Raw genomic sequence first — 12,909 nt, 5'->3', positions numbered from 1 at the left:
ATGGATCCTAGCCATCCCCCACGCGTAACATCCCAAGCCATTAATTAGATCATCAATACTATTGTAATAGGGATGGCACTACTAAAGCATGCTACAATATAAGCATAAGGAAATCTAACATGCTAGTAGTAAAGCATAAGATAATCTTACAAGGTAGATAACATCACCTATCACCTATTGATTAGCATAATAAGGACATCTACCATGCTAACCAAGAAGCAATCGATAATCCAATACAATAATTCATATCATCTAGTCATATGCTAAACATCATAATATGTGAATGCAACAAATAAACTAACATCAGCTAAACATGATATCCAAGCATTCTAATGAAAGCATAAATCACAAGAAAGCATACTCTGAAACCTCAAGCACCAAGTGAAAACATCTAGAAATGGTCGCACTAGGATAAGAGATTGTCTCTATACACTGGTCCCTAGTAGTGGTGAAGGTAGCTATTCCTTTTAACCATGTGGCACTCGTAGGTCCACACCCACCATGCTGATAGAGATAATGATCCAACCACAAACACACAAAACAACATCCATGGCTAACAATCATGCTATATAGTATGATGGCTATAACCAAGAACCTAAGATAATACAAGGAGTACAGGTCCTAGTTAGACACTCAATAGGCTACTAAGTAGGGGCTGACATCATGGAGAGTTGCTTGGCATCAAAAATCCTAAGCTCGAACTTGTGCAGATTCAACATCCCTCAACGGAAAGGCTCTAGCACCCCACATTTTTCTATCTTAAGTTTTTATTACCAATCACACATTTTATTTAGTTATCATTGAGTTAAAAAATTCCTTTGCCAATCCTCTGGGCACAATGATCACCAAGCTATGAGATAGAAGCCCTCTCCATATGCTACCCTACCCTACCCATGCTTATCCTATGACAAGTGCCTGTGGGCATGCATACTCCCATGCCAACCCCAATGATCATAACTTCTGGAAGTACCACAAAAGATTGGGCCTCACAAGTCACCCGACAAATGTACTCACATGTACTTGTGTGATGCACCAACATGACAAAGATCAAAACACAAGGATAGGATGAGAACACAATGCAAAAGATAACATCCAACTTAAAGCAACATGGAAAGGATAGATTCTACATGAATCCCAAAGCCAATAAAACCATACATCATGAAATCACTCAACTGGCCTCAATCTAGGAGTATGGATTCTACATGAATTTCAATGATGCAACAAAACCAAACATCATGAACTCACTCAACTAGCCTCAATCCAAGAGTATGGATTCTACATGAATCCTAGTGTCCACAAAACAAAAACAAAGGTCTAAAAGAAACCATAAAGCTAGGTATAAAATCACTCAACCAACCACAGTTTCAAGAGTACGAATGTGACATGCACCCCAATGCAACATAAAAGTGCAATAGTGGTCTGACTAATATCCAAATGAATCATCAAATTCCACAACCAACATTGTGCCAAGAAAACCTGAGAAAATAGGGTGGCAAACAAAATCAGGTAAAAACCCCAATATTTGGAAAACTTCAAAATTAAAACCCATTTGGCCTTTGGGCACAAAAATCCCAAAAATTAAAAAATAATCAAGTTCGAACATCGTATGCAAAAGTGGCCAACATAATGGCATAAAAACCCAAACCCTCATCTCGAAAAATAGAGAAATGTTCGTACCCACCCAACTAGGTAGAACTAGCATACAAAAACAAAGGGGAACACTAGTTCTTGGCCTCCAAAAAAATGACTACCAAAAAAAAAATCAGAAACAATAAAATAGGAAATCCCTACCTCACAGCCAAAAGGGAAAAATAGGAATATGAACCATAAAATAAATAGCTTGCAGAAGTAACTGAAAATCGCGACAATCCAAGGTTTCCCTAAGCTAGATCCAACAAGCTCAACCTCATGACGATCCAATGCCTATAGCTCCCACAACGAACAAAACAGTAAATCCTCATGAAGAGGATTTTGGATTTTACTCTCCAACTTTCTAATTCAAAAGTGAGAAGTGAGGAATTAAATTCCTTTTTGGATATTTATTCACTTTTTAGATGAATAATCAATTAGGGCAATTAACTAGCCAACCTAGTTAAACCCTAAATCAATCCAAATGAAAATAGGCTATTCCTAGAAATAGGAATTCATCTATGGTAAAGCTGCTAGAAATTAAAATAAATCAATTAAAAAGCCTAAAAACCCAAAAACACATAAATTTTCTTAACAACTTTTTCGATAATACAAACTTCTAAATGCATAGACACGCTTACTGGTCTAATCACATAATGAAAATGAGTTTGGATTTAATAATCACTAAAAGGATTAATTAAACAATTAAAATAAAGATACATCGACCATACAGGGACGACATTGGTAAAATATGTATGGCTGAATTACTAACTCCACGTGCCATTGCCAAGGATATAAATCCTGCACACTAAACAACACGATCAAGTGCAATTGAATATAATAACATAGCCAAAGCAATAAATGCACTAAATCACCTAATTCAACCATTTATTTAATTATATTAAAATAATCTATTTACATCATTCACATTCACATAAAGCATAACAATGTAGGAATGAAGCAAATAACCATAGCATTAAATCCATTACATAACATAATAAGAGGTATGTCCAAATACCAGATAACCATATATCATCATAAAACACACTATCACCTCAAAAAGGCATCATCATGCAAAATGATCAACTTAATAGCATAGTAGTCTAACATCTATGATACTAAAATCAAAGTATAACATCTGACCCTCAGGTCCTCTCAAATATAAAACATCACATAAGTAAGAGATATCTCTCAGATCAAAATATAACAAGGTAAATGTCTATAGCACATAACCAAATAATCCAACATCAACAATCCATTTCTAATTACTTAAGAATTTAATAATGATTTTTTAAACAAAATTAAAAGGCACTTAAAACACATAATCAAGCATAGTCATAAACATGACTATCCACTGCTACAGGAACCTAGTCCAGTGTAGCATGGTAATAGTACATAGTGTAACCTCTGCACACATCTTAGGGTAATCACGAAACAACCTCATAATACCACATTGATCCTGGTAAGTACTGGCAAAAACCTCAGTGAACCATAAATCATATCATAATCTCATAGATTAGTCAAAAGAATAATCAAAGAAACTGATACAGAAACATAAATCCAAACACCTCAATGGTGTAGAGCACTCATGGTTACAATCATGCTCCATCACAAAAAAAGATCAACAAGGTTGCATCCATCAGGATGACTTACATAAGTCAAATGGTAGAGGCACTACATCCCCTATGAAAGGCCTACCTTGTTAAAGGCTTTACATTGTATCAATAGTGACTTGGATAGAGGATTTACAAAAACTTTACATGAAGTGTCACCTTTTTAAAGAATTTACAATAGGTTGTTAAACCCACCTAATACAATAAGATTTTTAATCACCTTCTCCAAAGGTTCTCCTACTTAGTTGTTAAGCTAACCTATCAATATAGGATTTTCAACTTCTAATATAATGGCAAGAAAGTATTAAAACAATGAAACTGATAGTATGCAATCTCTAATTGTTGGATTCATGTACTTGATTTGGTCTTTCTAATCTTGATCCTCTGAGATCTTATATCTGATCATGTCCCTTATCCCTTATACTATTCTAATCAACTTGATGTATAATTGTTGCTCTGTTCCTCTAATTCTTACTTCCTTCACATTGAATTTTACTATAATCTCCCCATACACCATTCTCATCCTCATACATAATGGATTTTTTGACCTCCTTTTAAAGATTGTGAAGACTTAGGGTTAGGTAGGGATCTATGATCCATATTGAATCTTAAGTTCCTGCTCATTCCTTGTATTTTCCTCATTGGTTGCATGCCTTCTCCATTTTTTGATTGGTTGCATGTTGATCACATTAGGAATGTAAAAGATTCATCCTTATCCCTTTTATCTTTTGAAATCCTTCTATGCTCGCTCCAAAAATGGTTTACATCTGAGTTTGTGAGGGCAAAAATTCATATGTTGATTCTATATTACTCGACACATATTGGACTACTAATGTTGATCACATACTATCTTGGATTTCTCAGCACATGTATGATTCTGACTCACTCAACACATGAAGCATTCTAACTTGCTTGGCGTCATCTATGACTTGGCACCTATATATCACTTGGCACTTATATACTACTCGGCACTTGAAGTCACTTGGCACCTGTTGAAAATTGGACTCGACACACACTTTGGCTCAGCATACATAGTGTACTTAGCTTCAATATAGAAAGTGATTAAGTTTGTTGACACTCAAATGTCAAAACCATATAAGGACCAATAGAGATAAGATACTACAATTCTTGTAAGATCACAAGATGGAGATTGAAGTGATATGATGTGAGTGTCAAAATATCATAAGGCAAATAACATGGAGATAAGATGATACGCCAAACATAGGAATCATCATATTAGGGAAGTAAAATATTTGTGTTAAGATGTTATGGAGGATGCTGAAATTGTCATAGGATTTTAATAGTATAATATCATAAAGCCTAATATATACACTTACAATGTGACAGTAGTCATAAGGTCAGGAATGAGAAACATAAGGCTTACAGTGCTACAATTTGAAGGGAGATCATAAGAGGATAATTTCAATGTTAAGATTTTATGATTTCATCATAAATTGTAGGATTGTAAGATCGAAAGACAAATTCAAATGGATTTCAAATAATGCATAAGTGATGTGGGTCCCACTCGAGCATTTTGATGAATGACAAATTGACAAGTGATGCCTGGGGATTGGAGAGGTGAAATAGGGATAAAGTGAAATGTTAAAAATGTAATAAATATAATATTCCTAGTCAAGTGCTCACATTCATGAGTTAAAAGATTTGAATTAAATCTCAGATATTATATAGTTTATACTATATAGTTCATTTAATTTTTTCCATTTAAATACTCAGTTCATGGGCCAGGGCTAGATTTTTCAAATTGACCTTAGGGGTGCTACGTTTATTAGAAATGTGCACTATTATATACTATCAGAGCCAAGATAATCCAAAATTTCCATTTCTGAAGTTAGATTTTGCATAGGTATTCATCAAAAGAAGCTATAGGCAGTTTTAAATTTTTGGGACATCCTTACTATAAATGTAGATTTAATGTTTTTAGAAGGAATAAGATTAGGATTGGATTAGATTTTTATAGGATCAAATGCATTGAATAGATCTAAAGATTATTTGAATGTTTTAAGTAAGCAGTTGTAAGTGATAAGGTTATGTCGGTAGGAGGCAGTTTAAAAATTTTCCCGGCTAAGGGAAAAACATGACAAGCCAAATCATATTGAATTTCTACACATCTTATTAGATATTTGGTATTCCTACAAAAAGGGGTTTCCTTGTTAATTTTGAAGAAGATATTTCAGCAACACTTAGGTCAGTTTTGATTATTAGTAGATGAAGAAAGAAGTTTCTATAGTAGCAAAAATGAAGGGTTTCAATAGGACACATGTCAAAATCAAAAACTAATCTAGAAGCCTTATTCTTCTCTATAAATCTTTCTTCTCTTCTCATTGTAAGAGTTCCAGTGTTGGATAATTTTCTAACTATTGTGATACCATAGTTGGTTCTGGTTCTAGACATTTTTCATTGTTGTGTGACTACTCTGTTGGTTCTAGCCAAATTAAAATTTCTTCCATAACTATGATTCCATATTCCTCAACACTTTATCTATTTTCAACAACAACATGTAATTTATTTCGAAGTATCCATAAGATATAGTCATTCATTGTATATTCTTTGAGTTTTGGCATATAGATGATATATTGGTTTCAATGAGATTAATACAAAAGCTTCATTCTCTTAGTTTCATTTTGATTCTCATCTCCTTCCTCTGTTGTCTACAATATTTTTTTTTTAAGAACAAGGAGCTTAGACCCTGTTTCAATCCCTTAAGGTTGTATGTCTAGATAGATTTTCTATTGGAACAAAGAGCCATGTAAATACTTATTTACATTGACAAGATTTTAGGTTTCACCAGGAGGATATTCAATAAGTATGAGAGTTCTTATGAAAATATATATTTATTTACAATGCAGATTGATCCAATAGATTAGATATCTGAGTATATGAGTATATTTTGGGTATCCATGTGTATGTTAATAATTAGTTAATGCCCAATGGATAAGAGACTAGTTAGTTTATAGGTTACATCTTTTTTTTGTTGCATACCTGGGTTATGATGATTCAATCATTAATCAAATATCTTTCCCTTTATGTTTGAGAGTTGAAAAGAGCTACCCTCACTTGTCTTATTAGATGTGCCCTATTATTAGCTATTTCGTGTCCATGAAAGTTTACATAAACATAGAAGATTCAAGGGTTTTATCTATTATATAGATTCAGTTATATGCCTTTACACTAGTACCATATAAGGAATTTGTGGTCCACTCACCTAGGTCTTGCAGAGCCTAAAGAGAAGAAGGAGATTGACTAGCCTTATAGTTGGCCCTAGTCTCTAAATAGGTACATTGAACATGGGAATTAGTTGCCCCTAGGTGTATTCATTTTTATCACTGGGTTATTCAAAAGCTATTAATTCAAGAGCCAACATCATGTAAAATATTTTAATTTGGAAAAACAACATGCCATATACTAAATTTCAATCTCTAAAGAAATTTAATGCCAAATATTTTCTATTACCTTGTCTTTGCCTTTCACTTCCTTTCTTGGGGTGTTGATCAATATCAGCTAGCAACCCATACAAGACTTTTCTTCTATGAAAGAAGTTGGTTCCTCCATAAAGAGGGCTTTGGAGTGCATTTGATCCCTTCCCAATAGTCTACATACACCCAACATATCCATTGTTACATCTATAATCATGTAATAACTAGGCCAAAAGTGCTATAAAGCTCTTGAATAATTAGTTCATAAAAGATAGTAAATTATTTCTTACTTCTATGAGTATTTTCGACTTGTTTCCAAAGGGAACATCATTGACACTTCCATGGAACACTTGAGGGAATTGAACAAAACTGCATTATTTCTTTGATTTATGTTCAAGCAAAAAACACATAGCATCTTGTATATCTCTGCAATCACTGACATGCATGTCACTATCAAAATTTAGTGTGAAAGGAGCATGTGTCATCAATCCTAAGACTCTTGCCTGAAAACCCAACACCACATTAGAGTAATAAAAATTATGTTAAGAAACAATATATGTTGTTAATACCATCAAAACCTATCATAGTTGACAATACAATATTATATATTTCAAGTTATTCTTCATTGTTGACATTTGTTAGAATTGGTAATCTTTCCTTGGTTGTATTTATTAAATGGGATAAACCAAGGTATCCCTTATGTTGTTTGTCCTCTAGTCCACATGTGAGGAGAAGTCTTTTTTGTAATTCCTTTATTAAGGAAAATAGTTTGTTCCTCCTTAACAAGATTATGACACTTGTCATGCACACACTTATGAATGTGGCAATCATTCACATGGGAGTTACAAATAACTCATCTTCTCATCTCTTTATAAGAGATGCTTCTCTCTTATTCTGAACACACAATCATGATGTAGTTCATGTAATGTGTTAGAATATTCAAATATGGAAAGAGTACTTATGAGAAGGGGGGGGGGGGGGGGGGGGGTGAATCATAAATATCACACTTTAGCCAATAAAAATTTTAACTACAAGTAAATTGCATGCATGTAAATATATCAAACAAATATGAAATCAAGCACATGAATCAACAACTCATAACACTGGAATTTGGTAACCTAGAAACCCTCCAGGAATAAGAAGGTAAAACTGGGGTGGGGATGATACCCACAAAAATTACTGCATCAATATTGTTCAACCACTTCTGATGGTCTACCCTATTAAAGGCTTTACACTATATCAATAGTGACCTGGTTAAAGGCTTTACAAACACTTAACATGAAGTGTCACCTTGTTAAAGAATTTAATCACCTAATTAAAGGATTTGATGAAATAGCTGTTAAGCTAACTTATTACCATAGGATTTTCATTCTTATACAATTGCTAGAAAGTATTAGGTATAATGAACCTGATAGTTTACAATCCTTGATTGCTGAATGTAGGCACCTGTTCTGCTTTCTCTTATCTTGATCATTTTGTGATCTAATAACCCTCGCTTCTAAAAATAGTTTTTCTTTTTGCACCCTTGTGTGTCCACTCATATATTTACAATGAAGTTTCATCTTCCTTATAAAGACTTCAAGGACTTAAGGTTAGATATAGATCTATGATCCATATTGAGTCTCAATTTCCTGCTCAATACTTGTCTTTTACTGATTGGTTGCATGCCTTTATCATTTTTCTTATTGGCTGCATGTAGATTGCATAGGAAAAATAAAAGATTCGATCTCATCATTAAATCCTTAGTGATTTTCTTTATGTCGGCTATAAAAAAAAAAAAAATGTTTGCATCAAAGTTTGTGCAATTTCAAACTTTTATGCTGATATTCTATGTTACTCAGCTCCTGAAGCATTACTGATGCTTGGCACATACTATTTCTTGGATAGCTTGGCACCTAAACAAAACTGTATCACTCGGCACTTGTTACTCTCAGCACTTGTTAATACTCGGCACCAGTTAATACTTGGCACTTGTTAATACTCGACACCTGTTAATACTTGGCACTTGTTAATACTCGGCACTTGTTGACACTCGACACCTATTGACACTTGGCACTTGTTACACTCGGCACTTCATATTACTCGACACTTATTCTTGATCTTGGTTAAGTGTATTGACACTTAGTTGTCAAATTTATTCTTTAAGGTAACAATCTCCCCCTTTGACATGAGTGGCAAAAACACTTAACTAAGATCCTTGTGACTCCTTATTAATTGATCCTATATGTACACTCAGTGAGTTCTGTCCTGTTCAAAATTTGCTATCTCAAAATTTGCTCCAAAAATTTGCTATCTCCCCCTTTTATCATTACTGATCATTTCATTCCTGTACTTAACTCCCCCATACTTAATCTCTTCTTATTACTCCTGTTATCTTATTGTCCCCCTTTTTTGACACTTATGTCAAGGGTCTTACAAAGAAATGCCATACTTGGCCAAAAAATGTACTATTTACTTCAAGAAGTACCTTCAGAGCTGCATCCCAATTTGCTAGTGTGGCATCTAATGTCTTATGCTGGATGGAAATCTCTACTGCTAGGTGTACAAGTCCATCAGATGAAGAAAGATTGGGGACTTTCTTGAGGACTGTCTCTGCATTTATTTGCTCCTTGTGAAGTAGTTCCAAATGAGGAGTTATTGATGATTGAATTTGCATCGATTTAACTTTTGTGGTTGCCTCCTCTGCTGCTAAGACAACTAATTCTCTTTGTGTGTGAAGCGATTGGGCAAAATGCTTCTCACTCTGAGCTAGATTTGTGGGGAGTTTCTCACTATAAATCTTCAAATTGTTCTCCAAGCTCAGTATTTTTTGGCTAGTGTCCTGTGTGAATGTAGAAAAATCACACAACTTATTGTATAGGGAAAAGATGTTTCCTAGTACAATTTTAATTGTTATAACTTTCTTTGCCAGTTCTTCTTGTGACAGTGCTATATCACCTGATATTTTACTATTTACCTTGCCTTGGAACTTCCTTTCTAACTATTCGAGCAATCTAGCATTTGTTTCGTGGTCTTCACTAGTCACCTGATCAACTATATTAGATAGTTGCTCTATAATTGGTCTTGACTCATCTAGAGACTGTAAGCAGAAAGCTTCTATGAATATGTCTTTGATTTCATTCAGCATAAGCTTATGCTTATGTTCTTTTCTTAGTGCTTCTTGTCTCCTTCTTCTGTCCAATGCACTTTGAATTTCATTAATCTTTTCTTTATTAAGAGTGGTAGATTCATAGTATGGGATCTTTATTTCTTCATCAAGTTCAGGAACTCCATAGTGAAGTTTCCTGACTACCTTTGATGAGCTCGAGCCTGGTGTCCTGATTTGTAGCTATAGCCCATCTGTGCTTGGCTGCTGAAGAGTCTGTGTTGGAGTACCAAATTTTGGTAATGCAACCAGTGTTTGTATTGCAGTCTCCTCCTTCTTCTTTGTCTCATGTTTTTCTTCAGCTTGAGTATCCCTTTTATGATCGCTAGGTGGGGTTGAACTTGTTGGTTGTTCAGATGTTTCTTTTATTTCCCCTGCTGCTATACTCGGCATTTGAAGTGTATATGTGACTACACTTGGTGGAGGTGGTGGTGGAAGAAATAGAATACCAGTAGTTTGTATGGTCGAAGGTGGCACTTATACTTTTACCTTGACTATCTCTGTTTTAACTTATAGATTCTGTAATTCATCAACACTGACCAATACAGGATTTGAACTTAATTTTGCTACTAGTGATGATTGGTCAAGGATTTCTAAATCCTCTGTAGTTAATGGATTGATGTTTGGATTTGAAGTGTCTGTAACATCTTTTATTTTTATAATATCTGCAGGTGTGATGGTGGCATGAGGAGGACTAGGAGGAGATACCTATGTGTCTTGCATACTTTGATCTTGTGGTTTAGCTATATCTTTCTCTTCCTCTTTCTCCTTTGTATGTGCTTGTTCTTCCTTCTCTTCTTTACTCTTCTTCTCCACTTGTTCCTTCTCTTTTTCTTTGGTTCCTAACACCTTCTTTTCCTTTGTCTTGGCACTTGCCTTTGCCTGATATTCTTCATTATACACATCTTCTATTTTCTTGTAAACTATTTTCCACAATCTTGTGGATTTAGTAACTACCTCTTCAATTTTATTATGCAATATGTTGAATGCTCTATGCTTGGGAGTGAATCTATTATTATGCCTTTTTACTGCATTTGTTACTTGATCTTTAGTCAAATCAGTCAACAATCTAGCTAATGTAGACTCCCTTATCTCCTTTTCCATTTGTAAAAAAAAATGCCATTTATCCTCTATAATTTTATACAATTCTTTTGGCATAGATTCATCTAATTCTAGAGGTGTGTGCTTATATTCAGACATCATAGCATACACAGATTCCTCTAATTTATTTTGCTCTTCTTTGGTGAGTTTAGAAAAATTTAGGTTCTTTAAACCTTTCAAATCATCATTCCTAATTTTTGAACATAATTTATCAACAGCAGTCTGGGGTTTGTGTCTTACCACTTGAAATTGATTGTTGTCCTCTGACTCTGTCTTCTCCTCATCTATTTCAGGTTGGGGAATAAATTTTCTTTTCTTAGACTCGGCAGCAGTCTTCTTTGAGTCTTTCTTCTTTCCTTTTGCCTCCTCTTGGGCTTTTTGTGCTGCAGCCCTTGTGGTAGGTCTCTTTGGTGCAGGAGCAGCTACTTTCTTCCCTTTGGATTGAGGAGCAGGAGGAGTTGTGGTTTTTCTTTTAACTGGTGCTTCCTCAGCTTCTTCTTCCTCAGCACTTTCCTCTTTATCTTCTCCTAACCCTTGAGTGAGACCTTGAGGTTTATCTCCCTCTTCTTCAATGTCTTCCTCTTCTACTATTCCTTCTTCTTCAATGCAAAATTTTCTCTTAATTTGTCTCACCATTTTCTCTTTCTTCTTTACTGTAGAAGCAGTCTTCAAATCTATTATCACCCTTGATTTGACAACATCGTAGGTTCCAAAAGTTTTTGCATTTTTATCAGCTTCTTCTGCAAGTAGGGCTGTTATTTCTGTAGAAGCTTGATCAATATCAAGTTCATAACCTAGTGGCCTAAGCCATCTTACTCTAGGTATAACTGCTTGTATGTAGGTATAATCTATATCTACAAGAAAACAAATGTCCTTTTCATATTTCTCAGTCAATGAGACTAGAATCCTCATTCTTTGTTTCATGGAATTTTTGAAGTCCTCAAAGAAACTAGTCATTTGGGCATCAAAATTTTCACCCATCTGTTCAATGTATCCATTGATTTGTTCAAAAATTGTTTTATCTGGACTACATCATACCTTACCCACAGAAGGGAATTCTTTCATTATATAGAAAAACATGCACATCAAAACTGATCCAAATTTGCATTGAGCTCCCTTGCTCTTCCTTATAGCTCCCATATTTTCATTAATTTGTTGAAACATGAGCTCCACTAAATCATAAGTGTGATCCTTTTTTATTATCTTGTATGCAACATCAACTGCTATACAAGGTACACTATTTAACCTGCTTGATTGATAGAATTTGTGTGAAATGATTCTCACAGCAAAATCTAGTAGGGGATCTGTGACTGTGTCAATAGTCATTCCTCTATTGTTCCATTTAGCACCTGTATTTTTCTCTATCACTTCCCTTCATAGGGTCTTTGGCTGATCTAGGGTTGGAATACTAGTAACCCTATGAAAAAATTTTTTGGTGAATTTTATTGGCCCTGACTCTAACCAAAAAGCTCCATCGTGTATTCTACTCAAAACTATTCATACCCATTTAGTTTTGAAAACAATCAAAAAATCTAGGGTTTTGGTTAATCCTTTTCTTTCTATTATTGCGAACTCATCTTTCAGTCTTTTGTTCTCACATAGTTTATCATATGTGTTATAAATTTCTAAATCTCCTATAGCTCCAATTTTATAGTTATAACATCTATGAACATCTTGGACCATAACAACTTTATCCGGAATAACTGATAGTGCACCTGCAGGATCATTTTTGTATGCTACTTCTGGAATGGGCTTAAAATTAGGTTGTTTAACTTCATTGTTGACCAACTATATCTCATGGCTCTCTCTACCCTTAGTGGTTCCTGACCCAAATGCCATTGTTTACCAAACTAGGGTTTACGATTTAAATAAGTTTATAAACTCTACATAGCTCAGCACTTAAGTAAAATACCTCAAATCGATGAAACTTTCCCTGAATCGCTGTTGAAATCTTCACAAATGGCTTATGAGCTGACCTTGATCTTCT

General features: G+C 34.5%; 1 pseudogene; it reads right to left on the bottom strand.

Moving 5' to 3' along the window:
* Positions 1–12,909, bottom strand: part of LOC149576593 (cellulose synthase-like protein H1) — a 49,106-nt pseudogene that overhangs the window by 24,095 nt on the left and 12,102 nt on the right.

This window comes from Cupressus sempervirens, chromosome 1, assembly GCF_028749045.1.
Source record: "Cupressus sempervirens isolate cs-2001-9-10 chromosome 1, ASM2874904v1, whole genome shotgun sequence".
In the NCBI taxonomy this organism is placed as follows: domain Eukaryota; kingdom Viridiplantae; phylum Streptophyta; class Pinopsida; order Cupressales; family Cupressaceae; genus Cupressus; species Cupressus sempervirens.
Note: the sequence above shows the minus strand (reverse complement) of the source record. Positions and strands in the feature narration are given on the sequence as shown.